Source organism: Schistocerca serialis, chromosome 5 (assembly GCF_023864345.2).
Source record: "Schistocerca serialis cubense isolate TAMUIC-IGC-003099 chromosome 5, iqSchSeri2.2, whole genome shotgun sequence".
NCBI classification, from domain to species: domain Eukaryota; kingdom Metazoa; phylum Arthropoda; class Insecta; order Orthoptera; family Acrididae; genus Schistocerca; species Schistocerca serialis.
Window position 1 is genome coordinate 317091938 of NC_064642.1, and position 19198 is coordinate 317111135.

Below are 19198 nucleotides of genomic sequence, written 5' to 3' on the forward strand. Positions count from 1 at the left end.
GTACAATACGTTGTCATGGTTTATGTAATACGTGACTTGACCGAGGAAACAAAGTGTGTCATAAAGACACACAGGAGAGAGGTGACCGTGATGAATAATTTGCATAGTCTGCAATTTAGTGAATTGGTTGCGGACGAAGGAGTTGTAATGCAGAGAAGACTAGAATCTAGTATTCCTTCATTTATGAATCTGTTTTACGCATTTCGGCGTTAGCCTTCATCAGAATCCTGATTCAGGTAAAAATCAGAGGATTACATACTTACGTAGTTGACTTTCTCTATTCATGTTTGTTGCAAGTCAACAAAGTTACTACGTAATCCTCTGGTTTTTATCTGAACTAGAACTCTGATGATGGCTAACACCGAAACGCGTAAACTGGATCAATGAATGAAGGAATACTGGATTCTAGTATTCTCTATATCACAATTCCTTCATCTACGCCCAATTCGTCGAACTGTAGCTTATGAAAATTGGTCAAGGAAGTTAGAGTCATTGTCTGTATTGTTGTTTCGGTTAGCGTGGTCATGTACCTCTGAGATGCGTGTATTGTGCATTGTTTGTTGTGTCCTGATTCTCATGACAGGTCAATTTCGTCGTTCTTTTATGTACTGAAAGTACAGGGCCTTGGAGATCGAGTCTGCCGTAGTATCCACCTCTCTCCACGTTACTTCATCTCTAATAGGCTTGTACACTAGTCATTTGGCCTGTATGAGAAGTGCGCAGTATATTGCGACGTGCTTTGGAGACTCTTCCCCTTTGACTAAAAGTAAGTAAGGCCGTATGGCATAAATGGCCGGGAGCCCCCGAAGGCTTGGTTCAGCCACCTAGCTGGAAATGTTTTTACTTTCTTCCGCGTCTGCAGGCTCCTTACCGTGATACATATGAGAACTGTGTGTAAGTGTTTCTGGCAAGCATGTATGAGTGCAGTGTCGGAGTTGATGAGCGAAGGGAGAGTGTTAAACCTAGTGCCTGCACATAGCCTACTTCTCTCGAAAAGCACATAGAAGACCGCAGAACTTAACGTCCCCCTCTGGTGGACACTATGAAGTGTGTCGCATGCCATCACTGAAAATGATTCCCTGTCAGATGCGTGCGATGTAAATGTATCCGGTAAGAGTCACGTCCACTCGAAAAGGAAGTGGACCGTGTCTCTACTAGGTTCGTAGGTCTCATTGCTAAGTGTCCCTCATATTGGTCATTATGGGGTTGTGCGAATGGTGGGAGAATGTCGCGAAGCAGCGAGTGCCGAGCTCCGAGCCAGCGCAGGTCGGGGCGGTAACGAGCGGGCTGAGTAATGCGCTGTCTCGGCCGCTCCCTTTCCTCTGGGCGCCGCGCCGCCGTCAGGTCAATTATGCAAACGCGCCGAGCCCTGCCCGGCAGAGCCAGCGGCGGCAGCAGCCCGGCGCCCTACATCGCCTCACTCTCCACACCCCAGCCATATGTTGGGTCTGGGGGCGTGGCGTCACGCGCTGCCACACACGCCCGCTGCGACCCAGATTCTTAACCCGACGCATCTTCTCTGCTCTCCAGCCGGAGGCCTTACTTTTTTTTTCACCTCGAACGTCTTCGTTACTGTCATATTACTGAATATTCTTGAGGATGTGCCTGCTCTGAGCTGTCGCAGAGGAAAAATATGATTTATTTGCTTCAGGGAGCAGCGGGTCTGAGATCCTCATCTGATCACGTACGCCTTCCCTGGTGGAACTAAGCTCACACAAGAAAATATTAATCATTTCCTTACAACAGCACACAGGTCATTCTGGAACGCTGTGACGGTACAGAATTCATGCAAGCCAGTCGTGTGACCGTTCACAACGGCGCCGACAACGGTCGGCAGAGGTGAACCGGTAACATCGGCCGACACTTTCACCACAGTGCGTCCAGTCTCCTTCGTCAATTATTCGGCAGGATCGAACAGGTTAGAAAATATTCTCTCAGCGAGGTTAAAATCTGCTTTACACTCTTTCTTCAGTTACTGGAATTATCAGATAAATTTGACATATGAGACGCAGTGAGAAACGTTCTATTACATACTCAAGATGATTCCTAGTGTCATTGAAAAGCAGTATTAGAAAAGCCCTCCACAACTTCAGATAAATCCAGCGGGACAGATATATGTCAATCAACCTTCCATTCAACACATATGACAAAGACATTTGTTGTGGAAAAAATTGATGGTTTGAGCTTTCAGTTCTGTAATTACACAAAAATTGCGAGGGATCCACTTGAACGTGGAGCCCGATTTTGTAAAAAATTACATGAAAGGGTTATCACGTGTAGAAGAGATTGTATCTTTGACACCACTGATCCAAAGATGTTGCCTGAGTGGCAGAATCGATTGTAAGTAGGGGCGCGTGGAGCGCGGTAGCAGTTGCCGTTGCACTCTGTTAAAGGTAGGATGCAAGACTTTAAGCTAGTGGCTAGCTGTGAGAATTTAGCTTTTGGCCTACGGACGCAGCATAATACTGTTTTGTAAGGTTATATTTAGTTTTAGTTTTAGGTATGCAGCGACACAATGTGGATTTTGCTAATTCTAACAGTATCGACCCTTGAATGTACGAACCAAGTATTTCCTATCAGATTTAATGTATAGGTTGATTAGACATACCCGATTTTTAATATCTTGAGTGTTGTGTAATCCTGATACAGAGAAGTTAAATCTTTGAATCTATGTTGCCTAACGAGATCAGACTTTTTCTCATGTAAAAAGTCCAAGTATTTTTAATTACGGCAGTAAGTGAGAATTGTAGAACAGCTTATAACTTCACTGATTTTGAAGTTAATGTAAAATGTTTCATATTGGATTTTGTGAAGGAGAAGCTTTATTTTTAATGCAATTTTCGAACCGAAGCATTCGGTCTTAGCATATCCCGTATCAGTACCTCATCCTCTGCCATGTCGTGTTTGTTTAAATCCAATGAGTATTTTTTTAAAAAGAAATGGTTTTTCACTCAGAGTGAGAAAAATATTAATGTGCCAGAATCAGAAAAGTATTAATGTTTGTAACAGGTCAATGAAGGCAGTATTGCACAGCACTGAGTCAGCATCCAAAATTATCGCTGAACATTTGCAATGTTATTCATTTATCAACTAATCTACTGATTATTTGTATGAAGATATTTTACGACCGGCATTGCACTTCGCTGAGCCTAGATTGAATATTTTGTATGCGTACTATGCAAGGAACAGAATACTAGATTACATTTGTTGCCCTGCTCAAGCGACTGAGTAAATTTCAGAGGAATCGATTTCATTATAGACACTTCATTCTGGTTTTCCAGGTTAAGTTGTTTAATTTTTCTTTGGATTACAGTAAAACTGGTTAAGCACACCATTTGCTGAACAACGCATTACACAGTAAATTTGGATAACACAAAATATTTTTAAAGAACATTACAATATGTATCTTCTCTGTCAAATAATAATAATAATAGTTCGTACATAGATAATGCTCGATCCACTGGAATAACTTCCATCATCGAGCTTGAACATACAATCTTTCAGCTTATAACCTAGGCATTAAATTTCTAATACAGATTTTGATAGTATTAAAGATGGGATGCTGTAGTTTGAGTATATACAGGGTGACAATCACTGAACTACGTGAAATGAAATCGTCATAACTTGAGAACTGTTTGCGTTAGGACATTTAAACTGCACGGTTGGCCGCGAGCCATGATGGGAAATAGTATGCGCACTAGGGTCCGGTTTAACGACGAAGCCCACTTCATTTGGTTGGTTTCGTCCATAAGCAAAATTGGCACATCTGGGGGACTGAGAATCCGCATTTCGCGATCGAGAAGTCTCTTCACACTCAACGGGTGACTGTGTGGTGTGCAGTGTCTAGTCACGGAATAATCGGCGCGATATTCCTTGATGGCACGGTGACTACCGAACGGCACGTGAAGGATTTGGAAGATGATTTCATCCCTGTTATCCAAAGTGACCCTGATTTCGACAAAATGTGGTTCTTGTAAGACAGAGTTCGACCCCATCAAAGCAGGAGAGTGTTTGATGTCCTGGAGGAGCACTTCGGGGACAGCACTCTGGCTCTGGGGTACCCAGATTGTCCGCCATATTCTCCGGATCTGAACACATGCGGCTCCTTTTTGTTGGGCTGTAGTAAAGACAGGGTGTACAGCAATAGCCCAAAAATCATTTTTTAACTGAAAACGACCATTCAGGAGGTCATCGGCAGCATCTATGTTCCGACACTTCAGCGGGTCGTGCAGAATTGCGCTATTCGTCTGCGCCACATCGTTGCCAATGATGGCATGCGTATCGAGCATATCATAACCTAAATCCGAATATCTGTAGTGATGTTTACATGTTGAATAAAGAGTATGCACGCCTTAGTTTGTAACTAATTTACGTTTTTCTTTTCTATAGTACGCGCATGAGGGTCACCCGGTTATGACGCCGACATGGCTAGGCAGGCTAGAGCGTTCATTATCTATACTATTATATAACGGCAAGTCGTTGTTAAACGTTGTTACCAAAAATCTCGGAAAGTACCTGACCGATTTACTTAAAATTTTAACACGATGCTCTCGTAAACATTAGGATGGTCTTACGATACATTTTAATAATATATATATAATATATAAGTATTTTTGTAATATACAAAGGGGAAATGTTGTTGCCAAAAGTCTCGAAAAGTTCTTGACTGATTTACTTCAAATTTTTACTCGACACGCTAATAAACATTCAGATGGAAATAGGCTACATATTTTTTTTGATGACGATGTACAAGTCTTCTCTTAAGACCGATTGCGAGAAAGAAAATACTGTCCTGTGCTGTGAAAATGTATAGTTCCGTTTTCTTTCTTGCAGTTAATTCAACTGCGATAGCAAGGTATTTAAACCATTAGACAATTTGTTTCTTTGATTTATTTTCTTTCTCTCTACATATAATTTCAAAAAAAATTTGTATACATAGTGATGTCTGTTTGGTTTTCTTCCTTGCCAGTCGGTTTTTACAGAAAACACGAAAAGTATATCCATGGCTTGTCGGCTTTTGATTAGAATACTACAACGGACTTTGAATCGTCCGAACCTTTGTAATCCTATCTATTTGCAGATTAAAACTCTGTGAAATACTGTCACCGAAGCCGCTATCCTCGAAGATACAGCAGCTGGATGCGTCTCTTTTATATCTTGCATACCTATGATCCCACGGATTTACCCATTCATTTTAGGTGACATCAATTCTCAAGGAAAGTTTCTTTTGCAATAACAATGAAAGAGGCTCAAAGTCAGAGATAGTGGGAAGGAAGCTAGATGGAGGTTGGATAGAGGGGGGGGGGGGGGGAGGGAGGGAGGAGGAAATGTACAGATTGAAAGGGTAGGAGGAGACGGACAGAAAGAGGGAGGGAGGAGATGATGCACAAAGAAAGGGGGGAGAAGGTGGTGATGGACAAAGAGAGGTGGGAGCAGGTGATGGGCTGAGACGCGCAGGGAGAAGTTTAGGGTGTGTACCCATTTCCCATAGATAGCAATAGCGAAGAATTATCGGGTGCGCTATTGTAAAATAAGGTAAAGGACAATAAACTATTAGCACACTTTTAACATGTTTGAAACTCGTGGCTTACAATGAAGTAGTGATTTCAGACGATAGATTCCGAAACCTATCCACGTTATTATAATATTTCTCCTCCTCAGGATGTCACAAACTCTTTCTTCGTCGTATCAAACTTAAAAAGTTCTCAAAATCCATCTATTGCCTGTATGTACGTTGCAAGACTCAATCGAAGAAAACAAACTGATTTGAATTCCGCCTACTCTCGGGCGTTGAGATCGGTTGCATTCAGACAACTCACGTACTGGTGCACTGACTGGAAAAGATCAGCCACCTTCGGCCGATGTCGTTCGTCGCCGGAATGCTAAAGTGAATGGTTAAAGTCCCATGTAGTTAGACGAACCAAATAGCGCAGGTCAGTGTTCTACGCGTAGAAAGCAAGCTATTATGGCACAGAGTGCTAAAAGAAAGTCAGCAGTTGCTGCTTTCTCTGCGGCCGTTGCATTATGTGCCGTGGCATTGAACAACACGAAAAGAAGAAAAAGTGGATGACCATGCGAGAAAAAAGGAGAAATTTGACATTTCTTCGAAAATTACTTCTTTTAGAGTGCGAATACTCGTTTCTAAATTAGTTGAGGGTAAGCGAGGATAACGATCGATTCCTATTGGATTTTGTACAAGAGAAATTAACGAGGCAGGACACTGCGAAAATAAAATTAATTATTTATTCCCGGAAGTTATCAGTGTCTGTAGTATTACAGCCACTCATGAATCGAAGTCTGTCAAAAGAACTTTGCTTTGGTACGTAAACATCCTGACTGCCAAAACTGGTTCAAATGGCTCTGAGCACTATGGGACTTAAAATCTGAGGTCATCAGTGCCCTATACTTAGAACTACTTAAACCTAACTAACGTAAGGACGTCACACACATCCATGCCCGAGGCAGGATTCGAACCTGCGACCGTAGCAGCAGCGCGGTTCCGGACTGAAGCGCCTAGAACCGCTCGGCCACAACGGCCCTCTTCCTGGCTGCCAGCACCATTTTTCTTTGAGGTCTCACTGGCATGTTTTCTCGGCGGTACGGTGAACACTTAGTTGTTATTTTCATTTTAATTTCCTGCGCTGTTTTGAGTGGCCTATATTCTTTTGACGAACAACATGTTTCGTGTAATTCTGTATCACGGTTTTGCTCTGTTAATATTTGCTTTTGATATCAGGAAGACAGGGCAACAGTCCATATTGTCAATTAAAACACGTGTTATTTGCACCAAGTGGCCATATTCTACCTTCTCGCTTCTCCAAAGCGCTTTGTCAGCACGCCGCGGGGACTATGAAATGCACAGCTGCGCACGTCTTCATCGTTCGAAAGCTTACGTCTCGTAAACGCTTCGGCTTCTATCGGCAGCTTTCGTTTAAAATCGTGTGCGCTCTTATGCACCTATAAAGACTCACCTTCCATCCCGTGCAAGATGTTACACACAATTTGTGAGTAACAATATGTTTAGGCAATCCGTTCAACTTCATGTAATCCTATTGCGCGCAGAAAGGAACTTGTAAATAAGCATTTCCGTAAGTCACGACAGTGAAATGGTTTGTATACGTCAGTTGGTTGTATGGAATCATCGCAGTACGAAGCGTCCACATGGAGACGTGACAGAATGACAGAAAGGAGATTTCAGAAGTGTTCATGACAGCATCGTGAATGAAGCTGTCAGTTTGTTGCCTTATGAACGCGAACTGTCCAAGAACTTGTGCACCAATCGCATGGATATTGCTTAGCGTGGAGATACAGTAATCGACAGGGATATGAAATTGAAACTCCTTTGCAATGCGACGGGATTTGCTGTGTTAATGAAGGTCATTCTAAACCAGTTTCCTTAAGGTCAAGTGCATGCTCTGAATATCAAACTAACGTCAACAGATTCGAAGAAGACTTCCATTGTAGGGAAAGGTAGACACTAAAATGAATTAAGAGGAACTGTGCAAACATAAAAGTACAGAGAAGCGCAGACTCGAGCTTGCTGAGGCAATCACACACTAGTTGGGCATAAGGTATAGTAATGTCCTAATAACAGACCAAGATAATGGTGTAATTCTATTTGATCGTACATCTCGAGCTCTTTTGAGGTAGGCAGTAACAAATGTAGAGATTTAGCCAAAAAGTACTTAGGATATAAATTACATTCCTTTTATTTTATGTAAAAATATTTCAAAATTTTGTTTTGTTTCTTCGTTGTATATTAACAAGAATTGTTGTTAGCATACCTTATCTCTCTCTCTCTCTCTCTCTCTAACATTGCATATTATAATGCTTATGCATACTTAAGAACTGTTTAGAGCTTTCAGTTAACAGATCCAGAATTTATGGTAAGAAACTGAATTGAAAAACTGAATAATGGAGTGTGTGTGTTGTATCGGATTCAAGCAAGGCAGAGGGTGAGACGAGGTGCCGGTGGACGGCCTACTCTTCTAGAAGATGAAGAAACAGGCCGCCGAGACCATACACCAGATCCGACAAACATACCACCAACACTACCACCCAAGCACAGTTGGGAAAAGGCGAGGAAGAAGGTAAATATTTACCGACCTGGCGGTGGCCTGATTGGTTAGAGGCTGGGGAAAATTTGGAAGTGGGACCGTATCGATTTAAAAGGAATCGCCCTGGTATTTGAGCTGTGCGATTTGAAGCCACCACGGGAAATGTAGACCTAGATGGCTGCCTTTGCACTCCTCCGGTGTCTGAATCTCAACGCTATTTCTCGTGGCCACTGCAGAGAGGTCTGGCATTTATCCTGGGACGTCGGTGCACAGCCTGGTGTTCAAGAAGCAACTTAAGCGCCAATCTGACCAAATTCAGGGTGCTAAAATTTCATACACTGGCAAGATTCTAGCTGGTTATCACTGGATTTTAAGCTAGAATACAATGCTCCTGACCGACGCCAGACAACGATTAATATCTTTTATCTGTTCGTTTCTATCTTTCATGACACAGAACCTATATTCTAAACATATGCTGGTGAAGCGCTACATTGTCTCTGACACAATTCACTCCATTTCTGTCCAACCACATAATTTTACCTCTAATTCTGAGAAACCCGTTTTTCTTCCTTTAACTGATATTTCACCTTTCTTGTATGGCCATCAGCGCTTGTACGAGTACATATCACAAATACTGCACTATTTTTTCTTTTTCTAATGCGATTAACTCAGAAAGGGAGATGAAATCCTAATAAGTGTGGATGATTGGAACTCTGTAGTAGTGAAAGTAATAGAAGAGTTAGGGGTGAATATGGGCTCGGTAAGAGCAATGAGAGAGGGTAGGAAGATTGAGTTTTGCAATTACTTTCAGTTAGTAATACCGAAATCAGAAGAGGAGAAGGTGTGCTTGGAAAAGACTTGGAGATACTGGAAGATTACAGCTGGTTTACACATTCCGCAATCAGATACTAGATTGTAAGCTGCATGCTGGAGTAGATGTAGACTCAGATCGAAATTTAGTAGACTGTAGTTTAAGAGAATCGTCCGGAAGAATCAATGTGGGAATGAAGCGGATATTGAAGTACTGAGGAACGGAGTGTTGCGTCTCGGAAGTAGTGCAAAGCTGTAGATACTTCTATAACAATTACCGCAATTGGCAGTTCAGTTGAAGAGAAATGGAAATCTATAAAACGGTCAATCACAGAAGTTGGAGATACAAATATGGGTCGAAGGAAGATAAATGCGAAGAATCTTTGGGTAGAAGAAAAGATACTTAAATTGATTCATGAAAGTAGAATGTACAAAAATACAGAAACATTCGGGAAAAGACATGAGTACAGCAAAGTAAATCAATTAGGAATCAAATTAACAGAAAGTGCAACGACGCCAAGGCAAATTGGCTGCAGGAAAAATTCGAAGAAACTGAAAAGGAAGTGGTTGTCGGAAGGAATGTTTCAGCATATAGAAATGTCAAAACAACACTCGATGATATTAAAAGCAATGGAGTCAACATTAATAGTGCAGCGGGAATCCCGCCGTTAAATGCCGAGTACCGGGCGAACAGGTGAAAGGCTTCTACCTGGGGAAGAAACTGCTTGGTCGTGTGATAGAAAGAGAAGCGGGAGTCGATATGGAATACGTAGAACATCCAGTATCACAATTTAACAGAGATCTGGAAGGCTTGCCACTCAATAACACAGAAGGAATGGATAAAATTCTATCGTAATTTCTAAACCCATTACGCAAACTGGCAAGTAAACGAGTCTTCCAGTAGGTTGGTAGAAACTGAGTATGGAGGAATACCATCAGACCAGCACTACTATACCCATCCTCTCAATCCCAAAGACTACCAGCGCTGATAAGTGCATCAAGTATAACACAGCTATGAAACTTCCTGGCAGATCAAAACTGTGTACCGGACCGGGACTCGAACTCTGGACCTTTGCCTTTCGCGGGCAAGTGATCTACCATCTGAGCTACCAAGCATGACTCACGCGCCGTCCTCACAGATTTAATCTGCCAGTATCTCGTCTCCTACCCTCCAAACTTCACACGTTCTTATAACACAGCTACCTTAACAATTCATGAAGCCAACTCCGTCCGACAGGCCTTGGAGGGCCCAACGGTACCGACCGGCCGCCATGTCATCCTCAGCCCACAAGCGTCACTGGATGCGGATATGGAGGGGCTTGTGGTCAGCACACCGCTCTCTCGAACATATATCAGTTGACGATACCGGAGCCGCTAGTTCTCAATCAAGTAGCTCCTCAGTTTGCCTCACAAGGGCTGACTGCATCCCGCTTGCCAACAGCGCTAGGCAGACCGGATGGTCACCCATCCAAGTGCTAGCCCAGCCCGACAGCGCTTAACTTCGATGATCTGACGGGAACCGGTGTTACCACTGCGGCAAGGCTGTTGGCTTCATGCAGTCAAGATACCGACAAAAATAATTTACAGAAGACTGAAAAAAGCTAAGTTGATGAGCATCAGTTTAGCTTCAGGAAAGATAAGGCACCATGTAAGCATTTCTTCCGTTGCGCTTCGTAATGGAAGAAACACATAAAAATATTCAAGATGCGTTCACAGGATTTGTCGACGTAGAAAAATCGGACTATAACACAAAATGTTGCATAATGTTCAGAATTCCCAGGGAAATAGGTGTAAGCTAAAGGTAAGGTTGGGTTATACACAATATTTTATACGAACAAAGAGTAAAAATGAAAATGGAAGACTAAGATCAAGTTCTAATTAGAAATGGTTTAAGACATGAATGTATGTTCAATTATATATCGAAGACGCTATTACGGGAATGAATAGAAGCGTCAGGCTTGGGATTAAAATCGAGGTTGAAATGATGTCTATGAAAATATTTGCTGATCACCGTACTAAAATGAGGAAGAATTAAGGGTTAGTTTGATGGAATGAATATTCTAATGAACACGCAGTATGGATCGAGAGTAACCGGAAGAAAGACGAAGGTAATGAGGAGTAGAAAAAATGAGCCAGATAAACTTAATATCAAAATTGGGGATCGTGAATAAGACGAAATGGACGAATTCTACTACCGTGGAAGCAGAGTAATCTGACGGACAACGCAAGGACGTGAAAAGCAGACTTCCTCAAACAAAGAGCGCATACTCGGCCAGCAGATGTCTACTATGCCTAAACATATGCCTTAATTTTAGGAAGGAATTTCTGTTAATGTACGTTTGGAGTACAGCATTGTATGGACGAGAATCGTGGACTAAGGGGAAACCAGAAAAAATATAATCGAAACGTTTGAGATACGGTTGTATAGAGCTGTGTTGGAAATTTGGAGAAATAAGAAGGTTCTCCAAAGAATCGGTAAGGACAGGATAATGTGGGAAGCATGATTGGGTTTTCGTTAATTCAGCGTTTGAATGTCTTTCCAGTACTTACGAGTAAGTTAAGGATTGGCGTCTCGTTTGTTAGTGAATCGTGTGAAATTTGTGCTGTGCGTTTCTGTGTCTTAATGATATGTGTTTATGAGTCAGATAAGGGGAACTAACACAGAAATCCCAGATAAAACTACGTGACGGGTGTTAGAACAACAGTCATTAATCTGGCACATGGATTCCATCTGGACCCTGCTAACCTATTTATCTGAAAAGTATGTGTACTGATGGTGCACTTATTCTACGATATAATTCGCTAATTACGTAATGTTATTGGGGAAAGGCTGGAGTAGCAGGTTCAAAATAATCGCCATGAAAATCGCATGCGGTGATTTGAGTAAACATCTACAAATTAAACCTGATGTTAATCCTGACCTTCTCTAACGCGATTTCACTGAGATACTGAGTTACCTGTCACGATATATCGCCGTTTTAAATCATTGCATTCGATGTCTTGATCATCAGCTACCTTAATTTCGAAGAAATTGGTGCCGTTGATAACAGTGTACATTTTAGGTCACCGTTCGCAAAGGATAATGCTCTCATTTTATTGCACTTCACTGCGATGAATTTATCACAGGTTATTTTATACTGAGAAAAACGGCCGACTTTAGCTGGGACTTGAATGGTAACTTGCGTGCAACAACAAGACACGCAAACTGCACATTTGTAGGTGAGGTGGTATACGAACAAGTTGTAGCAGTTGCGATAGAAACTAAAACAAAAGAAACGTCCATACTATGTACGAAGGGAGATTTATGATTACTTCCATACCGCATTGCGGCGAGTTGGCACAGTAAAAACGTGTGTGTGTGTGTGTGTGTGTGTGTGTGTGTGTGTGTGTGTGAATTCTTATGGGACTTAACTGCTAAGGTCATCCAGTACCTAAGCTTACACACTACGTAACCTAAATTATCCTAAGGACGAACACACACACCCATGCCCGAGGGAGGACTCGAACCTCCGCCGGGACCAGCCGCACAGTCCACGACTGCAACGCCGGAGACCGCTCGGCTAATCCCGCGCGGCGAGTTGGCACAGTGACTAACGAACTGGACTACTATTTTAAGGAATAACGTGGTCCTCAAGAATGGTAATATCCATATCTGTAATACTAGAAGAAGAAATGATCGTTATGACCCTTTGCTAAAAAGCTTTCATTGGCTCAGAAAGGAATCCAGTATGCATCAACAAAGATCTTTTGCCCAGTGTCAATGGAGTGTCGCGGAAGTCATCAGGTGCGGCCGGCACTCTGCAACACATCTCTGCCAGGCGGGCTGGAACAAGCACAGCCCCTGCGACTCAACGCTTTCACAGTCCATAGAGCCAAGAAATGTTGCAGCTCGACTTGCAGATGGCCTTCACATACACCAGACACGAAAACAGGTGGCGCGCACAAGCGCGAGATGGGTCGCTCCTGCTGCGGACCTTTTGATGCATCCTCCGTGACACGTGCGGCCAATCGAATGGAAGTACATCAGCGACATGCGAGTATTTACGACCACACGGCCCTGGTGCAGGCAGTTCATAGCAGCCAGTCAGTGGGTGCTTTCAGCGGCGGACCCAGCACCTTTAGCAACCGCACGCGCATTCTCCCCTAGTGGGCAGTACTAAGTTCGGCGATGTGCTCGCAAGAACCGTCGCCATCATTCGTGACTGTCAGACGCGTCAGGTGAGATTGAAGGGACTTTGAAATTATACCGATCTTATCGGAACCTTTCATTCGGTTCAGACTTAGCCTGCCATTGGGAGCGTTGACTAAGATATCTCAGAGAAGAGTTGAAATCTTCTGGGTTATTAGGCCACTTCATACTTATTCTAAAATGATCGACATTTCGATCCCTCTGCTGGGATCTTTCTCAGGATCTTCTGGTGTCCACTACCGCTGTTCTAGCATTAATGGACACAAGAAGATCCTGAGGAAGATCCCAGCAAAGGAGTTGTAACGTCGATCATTTTAGAAGAAATATGACGCTGCCTAATGACCCAGAAGATTTTAACATCAGCGACAACGGCCAACAGACTTACATACTTCAGAGTGTTCAGTCTAGTGGGTGGACTGGAGAATATTTCTAGGTGCCCCATAATAGGACTATGTTATCAAGCATTCAGTGAACTTTCCCTTTAGCCTAAGGTTTACTTACAGGTTATCAATACCCTTAAACATTGTTTGTGTTGAGGTTGAGTATCGGTCAAAAAAGCCCATTTGTGTTAAGTTGAGAAAAATCATTTTGTCAGCAAATGCAGACAGAACTTTATTCTTATGTTTTGTCGAGGGAGTGTTCTGCGCCCGGAATATTTCAAACGTGAAATACCTCAAGAGGGTAAGTTTTGAATTCAAATCATTTCTTCTCAATAACTCCTATTGTATGGACAATTTTTCATTTAAAAATTGGTAACGTGCAAAAAAAAAAAAAAAAAAAAAAAAAAAAAAAAAAAGACTGTGTGCATTCAGTAAGCAGAATTCTTAAGAAATACAGATTCCTCTGTTCGCCCACAAAATTCAGAGCCTATAAATACAGACGCCAGGGCTGACGTACTGTTTTATGACTTCCGGAAGGCATTCGATACAATTTCATACGTCGTTTAGACAGAACAATAAGAACTTACCGAGTCTCGAACCAGATTTGCAACTGGATTTTCAGGACTTCCTAGCAAATAGAACTTAATACTCTGTTCGTAGCCGGCTGGTGTGGCCGTGCGGTTCTAGGCGCTTCAGTCTGGAACCACGTGACCGCTACGGTCGCAGGTTCGAATCCTGCCTCGGGCATGGGTGTGTGTGATGTCCTTAGGCTAGTTAGGTTTAAGTAGTTCTAAGTTCTAGGGGACTGATGACCAGAGATGTTAAGTCCCATAGTGCTCAGAGCCATTTGAACCAGTTTTTTGAACTTTGTTCGTAACGAGATGACGATGCAAGCTGTAAAGGTAATTTCGGCTGTACACCAAAGGATTGTTATAGGCCGTTACTGTTTACGATATACATAAACGATCTGTTGGATAGCTCTGTAAGTTTTTTCAGGCTTTTTGCAGACGATCGTATGGTCTATGGGAATGATGCAGCGTCAGATGGCTGTAGAGAAATGCAGGAAGTGCTGCGGAAGACTGGTAGTTGACTCTGAGCGTGAAGAACTCGGTAGTACAAAAACTTTAGGTGCTGGGTTAATAAAAAGTAGGGAAAGTTAAGATGGTGTGGTTTTACTGCTTCAGGTGCTACACAGTCTCCCGCCACTTACGTACAACGCACAGAATGTTCGTACAACCACACGAAACTCATAGAAAAGTTGGGCTTTGGGATGTTTTTCAACTCTCGTGTCACATTGGTTTAAATGTCGGTTATGTCGCAAAAGAGTTGACACTTCATCTGCACTTCGTCGTTTTGTGGTACGGTCGCACTGATATCACCAAGACTCTTTAGCCGTGATGATTTTTTGCGTCGTTATAATCAAGTCGCGGCAGGTGTGCATGTGTCGTTGTTTCCATTCTGGAGTCAAGATGTCCAGTACAAATTTTGCACACACTTTTACTTACTTCAAAACATTCTGGAGAATGTCTTCGACACTTGATTTAGAAATGTCGCTCCACTACAATTTTTTACACATAAACGTTTATACACTACGGCTGCACGTACAGCACAATGCCAACTCTCAATTGATTGTTCGAATGCACATTTGTTGTTTACAGTTGTTGCTTCATTGCCGCCAACTTAGTCATTCCGCCGTCGTCGCTACGTCAAGAATTAAGCCAGTCTCCCAACTGTTTGGACAGATGATGTGAAATGTGACGTATTTAACACAAGTAGGCGACGAGATCAGTTACTGTTAGATTACACTGTAAGCATTACGTCACTGGAGACAGTATCGGCCTTGAAATACCTAAGAATGTCTGTCCAGAGCGGCCTAAATTGTGAATACCACATAAATGTAATTATAGGAAAAGGAGATGCCAGACTAATGTACTTAAGCAAGTGTAATTTATCCAAGAAAGAAGTGGCTTACACGACGTCTGTACGACCGATCCTTGAGTAATATTCCTCAGTCTTGGATGCTTACAAAGTTGCATTAAGTATAAGAGGCAGAGGTCTAACGAAGAGCGCCACATTTCGTCGCAGGCTGAGAGCAACGGAGATGCTCAACAAATTCCAGTGAGCAGACTCTACAGCAGAAGCGTTGTGCTTCGTGGAGATGTTTACTCTTGAAATTCCGGGAGCGTACGTTCGAAGAAGAACTTACTTTCTCCAAGATACATCTCGCGAAATTACCATAACAAGAAAAGAAGAGAAATTTGAGCGCATACAGAGGTCTGTCGAAAGTCATTCCTTCCACGCGCCAATAAACCAAGTTAACTGGGTTTCTGAATCAACCGAAACTTCCGATTCCATCCTGAATTTACAGAAAATTGTGATACCAACAAGTTTGTTTAGCAATATATATTTGTATTTCGGTCGACATTACAAAAGTTATGGTCCTTATGTCAGTACGCTATACTCTGAAGAATCTATTAATACTCTTTTCCAAAATTAAATTATAAACAAAATACATTTTTCATGGACGCCAAATCTCTTTGAAAAGTGAAATCTATAGGATGATCAAGATTTTGTACCGTAAATGACTTACATATTAGTTCGGTCGTACATCTTGTACACGCTGAATTTATCTTGTTTACTCAGGTTTTCGTTGCTTCTTTTATAAAACATGCAGTTTCTATCCATTCTCTTACTATTTAAATCTGTCTTCCAATTTTCCCTTCTTCTGCTGTCATCTGTTACGGAGCTGTCTTGATATTTGTCACATTCTGAGTCTTCTCAGTAGAAATACTTAGAAATGATTTCGACGACTATCTCTTTGTTTGGTTGGTTTAATAAGCAGCCTCTCATGGATAACTCAGAAGTAAAAATCCTCGGAGTAGTGAAGAAAACTGAAGTAATTTAATAAAAGCAAGTCTCCCGGTACAGGCGGTATACCAATTGTTTGAGAATATGCCGATGAACTAACTTCATACTTAACAGTTATATACAACACCTCGATCGACGAACGATCCGTACCCAAAGACTGGAAAGTTGCACAGATCACGCCAATATTCGACAATGGCAATAGGAGTAAGCCACTAAATAACTCGCCCATATCATTAACGTCGATATGCAGCAGGATTTCACCGGCGGCTTGTTATCAAATTGCTTGCTTCTCGAATAGCGTCTCAATTATGTGACTGGATTCGTGATTTTCCGTCAGGTAGGTGGCAGTTCGTAGTAACTGACGGACAGACATCGAGAAAAACGGAAATGAATTCTGATGTTTCCCAAGGTAGTGTTATACACCATCTGCTGTTCCTTGTCTATATGAACGAATTAGGGGACAATCTGAGCAGCCGTCTTAGTCTGCAAAAGAAGCTGTCGTTTACCGTCTAGTAAAGTCATAAGAAGATCAAAACCAATTGCAAAATGATTTAGATACGATATCTGTGCATTGCGAAAATTGGCAATTGGCCCTAAATAATGAAGAGCGTGAGGTCATCCACATGAGTGCTAAAAAAAATCCGTCTAACCTCGGTTACACGATAAATCAATCGAATATAAAGGCCATAAATTTAACTAAATACCTAGGAATTATAATTACGAACAACTTAAATTGGAAAAACACATAGAAAATGTTGTCGGAAAGGCGAACCAAGGACTGCGTTTTATTGGCAGAACACTTAGAAGATGCTACAGATCTACTAAAGGGGCTGCCTACACTACGCTTTTCCGGCGTCTTTTGGAATAGCGCTGTGGGATGTTGGATCCTAAACAGATAGGACAAACTAAATATAACGAAAAAGTTCAAAGAAGGGTAGCACGTTTTGTATTGTCGAGAAATAGGGTAGAGGTGTCACGGACATGATACAGGATTTAGGTTGGAAATTATTAAAACAAAGCAGTTTTTCGTTGCGATAGGGGATCATCTCACCAAATTTCATTCACCAACTTTCTCCTTCGAATGCGAAAATATTTCGTTGACGCCGACCTACGTAGGGAGACACGACCATGGTAATAAAATAAGGGAAATCAGAACTCGCATGGAGAGGTATAGGTGTTCATTTTCTCCGCACGCTGTTTGTGAGTGGAATAATAGAGAATTAGTGTGAGGGTGGTTCGATGAACCCTCTGCCAGACACTTAAGTGTGATTTCCAGAGTAGGCATGTAGTTGTAGATGTAGCTATAATGATTTCGACAATATCGTATGCAAGTTGATTTGCTTTAATGTTCACTAGATATTACACAATCAATTTAAAAATACGGATATTAATTTGTCTTTGAGAATGACGAGTTAAGTTTGCTTTCACTGCTAAGCTAGGTGTATGTGTATGTATGTGTGTGTGTGTTTGTGTGTGTGTGTGTGTGTGTGTGTGTGTGTGTGTGTATAATTTGGGGGGTTTGCTAGGGGGGGGCGGAGTTATCTGGTCTTGTTCAAGGGCAGTAGTATCGATCGCATAGGTTGGCAAACTCTGATTTAGACGGATGACAACATAGCGGCAGCTTAATTGAACGAAAAATGATGCGATTTTTGTACAAGGAAGTGTTGTTAGCTGTGTTTACGATGTCAGGTTTCAGGGACGTTCGGCGTCAGGGCATGAGTCGGTCGATCTATATATTACACGACAGTTGCGGGCGGTGTCAGAGCATTTACGCAGTCACGTGTGTGCCTGATGTCAGCGGGTCATCGAGCGTTGCTAATTACAGGAGCGGCCAACGTCGACCTGGTCGAAGTGGGGCTGGTGGCATTCTGATAACGGTGATAGCCCGAGCAATAATTACGATTTGGCGTGACACCTGAATCTACAATGCTATCGGGAGACCAAATTCTAAGGTCTCTTTGTTTATAACCTGTAAGATGCAATGTAAAAAAAAATATGGAGAAGTAGATATTCATTTCACTGGTAGAGTTGTGTAAGTCAACAAGAGAAATTATGAAGAAGGAAATGCTGAAACTAAATATTCTCATTGTGAAAGCAACCATTCACGTGCCACTCTGTTGGAACAATAAACAGAAGTTTAGTCGCGACGGGTACTTTTCAAGGACCCGTCACCCCTGTATTACCCACAAACACTTTTTTTTTATTTTTCTAGCAGTAACTTGCGGCACATTCCTTTGTTTCATTCATCAAGATGAAACGAAGTGTTCCAATTTACCTTTTACTTGCGCTATGAACCTACGCTAGACGTTTTCTGGAACTTGGAGACTGTTTCGGTAATTAGTCTACTTTTGTCCGAAAGTAAAGTATTTTGCGTCCCATGACAAGAGTCGTCTGTTAACGCCGTTTGAGACCTGTATAGCTGTGGAGTGCTGTGACAGCTCATGGAACAAAATAAACTGAGTAGACTTTAAATGAATTCATCAGACCTCTATACGAAACGAGTCTGTAAGTGCTGAGCACTAAGTACAGCTACAAAACTTTTTAACTTACGGTTTAAATATGGTCTTCTAAAGGAGATTCCGTATTTTTAGGATCTTAACTTAGAAAGGACATATAACATATGAGAGTCCTCCGCAGAAACTTTAGAGGAGTATTTCAGTGGATCTAGGACTTAATAGGCATACATGGAAACGACTGTAACGTCAGGCATCTGCAAATACAAACTGATGTGACCGACACAATATGTGGTACGAGGTGCGTCCAATAAATAATGCAACTCTATTTTCCTCTGCCAACTTTGGTCGAAAACATACCAAATTTGTTATAGGACACCGTGGAATGTTTCTGTTTCAGCTCTATGGTTTATGAAGTTCCAAGTTCGGAGGCGCTATAAG

General features: G+C 42.0%; 1 protein-coding gene and 1 pseudogene across 1 annotated transcript in view; one reads left to right on the plus strand and one right to left on the minus strand.

The window, feature by feature from the left end:
• Positions 1–19198, plus strand: part of LOC126481920 (neuroendocrine convertase 2) — a 1488910-nt gene that overhangs the window by 49717 nt on the left and 1419995 nt on the right. The window lies entirely within an intron of this gene.
• LOC126482564 (5S ribosomal RNA) lies at positions 10300–10417 on the minus strand (annotated as a pseudogene).